Source organism: Schistocerca gregaria, chromosome 2, assembly GCF_023897955.1.
Source record: "Schistocerca gregaria isolate iqSchGreg1 chromosome 2, iqSchGreg1.2, whole genome shotgun sequence".
Classification (NCBI taxonomy): domain Eukaryota; kingdom Metazoa; phylum Arthropoda; class Insecta; order Orthoptera; family Acrididae; genus Schistocerca; species Schistocerca gregaria.
In genome coordinates, this window is record NC_064921.1 from 76,410,177 (window position 1) to 76,414,115 (window position 3,939).

At 47.1% G+C, this 3,939-nt stretch overlaps 1 non-coding gene across 1 annotated transcript; it reads right to left on the minus strand.

Annotated features, from left to right (window-relative positions):
* Positions 1–3,646: 3,646 nt before the first annotated feature.
* Positions 3,647–3,721, minus strand: Trnat-ugu (transfer RNA threonine (anticodon UGU)). The gene has a single exon. It is a non-coding gene; the product is annotated as a tRNA-Thr (tRNA).
* Between the last annotated feature and the right edge of the window lie 218 nt (positions 3,722–3,939).

Below are 3,939 nucleotides of genomic sequence, written 5' to 3' on the forward strand. Positions count from 1 at the left end.
CACCCCATAGTATCACGCCAGGTGATACGCCAGTATGGCGATGACGAATACACGCTACCAATGTGCGTTCACCGCGACGTCGCAAAACTCGGATGCGACCATCATGATGCTGTAAACAGAACCTGGATTCATCCGAAAAAATTACGTTTTCCCATTCGTGCACTCAGGTTTGTCGTTGAGTACACCATCGCAGGCGCTCCTGTCTGTGATGCAGCGTCAAGGGTAACCCCAGCCATGGTCTCCGAGGTGATAGTCCATGCTGTTGCAAACGTCGTCGAACTGATCGTGGAGATAGTTGTTGTCTTGCAAACGGCCCCATTTGTTGACACAGGGACCGAGACGTGGCTGCACGATCCGTTACAGCCATGCGGATAAGATGCCTGTCATCTCGACTGCTAGTGATACGGGCCCATTGGGATCCAGCACGGCGTTCCGTATAACCCTCCCGAACCCACCGATTCCATATTCTGCTAACAGTCATTGTATCTCGACCAACGCGAGCAGCAATGTCGCGATACGATAAACCGCAATCGCGATAGGCTACAATCCGACGTTTATCAAAGTCGGGAACGTGATGGTACTCATTTCTTCTCCTTACACGAGGCATGACAACAACGTTTCACCAGGCAACGCCGGTCAACTGCTGTTTGTGTATGAGAAATCTGTTGGAAACTTTCCTCATGTCAGCACGTTGTAGGTGCCGCCACCGGCGCCAACTATGTGTGAATGCTCTGAAAAGCTAATTATTTGCATGTCACAGCGCCTTCTTCCTGTCGGTCAAATTTCGCGTCTGTAGCACGTCATCTTGGTAGTGTAGCTACTTTAATGACCAGTCGTGTAGTTGCCACTATTTGAGTTCCAACCCTCGTAGTTTAGTGAGAGCGTAGATTACGTTCTCTTGACCAATGAGAAATCTGTCTTCAAAACTAAGTACGTATTCAAAGTGCTGTCTCACCAGCAGCACGACTTGTCCACGGTGCAGAGCAGCAAGACTCTGAACACATGTTGGAGGAGCGCAGCCTCTGGGAGGCGAAGGCGACAGCAAATATCTGTTGTATCCAGACGGTGATGGTACGTCAGTCGCTGGCTGGCAAAGACCGAACTGGCTCTAGCCGGCTCCACGCAGGCAGAGACACTCATGCGACGGAAGGTTACAAGTTTCCTATTGGGTACCGAACTTGCGGCGGATGCAGCGAGAGGTGCATGGCTGGAGCGATCCCAGTTGCTGTCTTCTGGACCTTCTGGCTGATTACAAGGAGGCCCTCTCGAGGCTGCGCCGGATACCGCGGAAACCAGTCGAGCTGACGATAACCCACTAACAAAGGAGACTCCCAATCGTCCACCCCCCCTCCTCAGATTTAGTGGTAAAGTGGCCCAGTGGATAGTCCTACCACAACAGAGATCAAACATGAAATCGTGAAGTAGGTGCACTGGTTGGAAAACAAAAGCAAAACAAACAGTGATCGATCCAAGCTCCAGATGTGGAACATTAAATGAACTGCAAGAATCACGGTTGTGTGCTCACAGTGTTAAACTGCAACGAGGCAGATCCGTTTCCAACTCTCCCTCGGGGCCCTATTTCTGTCTCACAAAATTTTGAAGCTTCCGTTTGGTCATTAAATTGTCTGTTCTCCTTCTACAGTCTTAGCAGTTGTCATACTATAAACTGATGTGAGTCATGTGGTAAAAATATACAGGGGAGCACAAAGTCTTGCCCTGATCATAACAATTACAGACTAACCGTCTGACATAATAATTTACATTTTATGCCGTTACATAGGTTAGTGTTACTAGTTTCTTTAAGACCACTAACGTTAGTAAACCTCAACGTGTGCTCCCTTGGTAGCTTGGAGAATGTTGAGGCGGTATTCCAGTTCCCGCCAGGCGTTTCGTAACATGAGTTCTGTCACAGTACCCACAGCAGCTTGTATCCTAGCCTTCAGTTCGTCGACGTCAGCAACTGGTGTGACGAAGACTCTGTCCTTAATACAGCCCCAGAAAAAAAAGTCTAGGGGCGTAATGTCTGGAGAGGGGGGTGAGGGTGTTGGGCCGTTCCTTCCAGTCCACCGATCCGGAAATGTTTCATCCAGGAAATCACGCACTATCAGAGCCCAGTGGGGTGGGGTGGGCGGGGGATGCTCAATCTTGTTGGAAAATTATATCCATGGTTGATATTGTTCTAACTGTGGGGCAATGAACTGTTGCAAAACGCCTAAGTAAATTTTAGCGGTAATGGATTTTTCCGCGAAGAAAAACGGTCCAAAAACCTTGTTGTGCACGAGGCCGCACCAAAAATTCACTTTTTCACTGTCTATCTGTAACTGTACAGTAACATGTGGAGACTGAACCACATACACGGACATAATGCCTATTTACCATTCCACTGACATGAAAGGTGGATTCATCGGTAAAACATATGCGAGTTATGTGATCGTTAGCTCCATCAATGCTGTTGAGAATCTCAGCTGCAAATTCAGCACGTGTCAGCAAATTATTCGGTTGCAAAGCCTGCACGATTTGCACTTTGTAAGCATGCAACCTAAGCCTTTCATGAAGAATGTTCACCATACTTGCTTGCAGTATTTGAAGTTCACGTGATGATTGACGAGTTGATTTAGACGGACTCCGTTGAGACGATTGCCGAACACGATCAACAGTTTCATCACTCACACGAGGCCTGCCACTTCGAGTACGATCTTCAACGCTGCCTGTTTCGTTAAACTTTGCATACCATTGCTTTATTGATTTAAAGTCAGGAGGGCTGCGTCAATAAGAAGCCCGAAATTCACGCTGAACACTGATGGGTGATTTCGTTTCGTGACACCAAAGCACACACTGCGCTTTCTCCTGCTTCGACGCCATTTCGCCAGCAACTAACGTGACCTAACAGACGCGTCGTTGTTGTGGAGCACTAGCGCCATCTATTGGTGGCAACAACTTGTAGCACTAACCTTTGTAACGGCATCAAATGTACCTTATTATGTCAAACGGTTATTCTGTTATAAATTTTTATAATCAGGGCAAGACTTTGTGCTAACCCTGCATTATCGTTGCAAGTAAATGAGATGAATAGTGTGAGCAGGCGAGATGCCACGATGACCTCTCACAGAAATGAAATAAAATGTGAACTGTATTATAACAAAGGAATTCAAGAGTCAAAACTTCCCAAACGGAACGCAAGAGGCATAACATGTGGTACTTATGTATAACAAATAGGATGTACGTAGTCTGGAGGCCCCTTCCCTATACCTCGCTGTGGGAAACGGAAGTTACACCACGACGCAGACACAAATTTGAATATAACGAACAGATACGTCAATGGTCGGACGGACAGTTCATGCTTTTGTGAAACGATGTGGGGTAAGACTGAGATCTGAACATGGGTATCCTCCTTCTGGAGGCCAAGACCGTGACCGAGTAACCACCATGTCACGATTATTCAAGTTCAATTGATGTTGCAATTGTTAAGTTTTGATTTTACATTTTTTTTCACGTTTCAGTACACCTTCTTCATGTTTTTATGCTTGGTCTGTGCCAATCAATCGGGCCATCCTTACCACTAAATTTGAGGGAATGGTAATTAAATCAAGACCCTACACTGCCGGCAGGCGTTGATGTACATCAACAGTGACCTTTGAAAAATGTGTGCCCCGACCGGGACTCGAACCCAGGATCTCCTGCTTACATGGCAGACGCTCTATCCAACTGAGCCACCGAGGGCACAAAGGATAGTAAGACTGCAGGGACTTATCCCTTGCACACTCCCCGTGAGACCCACATTACTAACTTAATGTGTACACACCACATTCGTAGTGCCACTGGCCATTTCACTTAGTGCTCGCGGCAGACAATCTTACCGAGTCCCATAAGAGTTCGGGCAATACGTGTGTATCCGCACAGAAGGTCAATGACCGGTTAGCCTTAACTATATGAAGATTG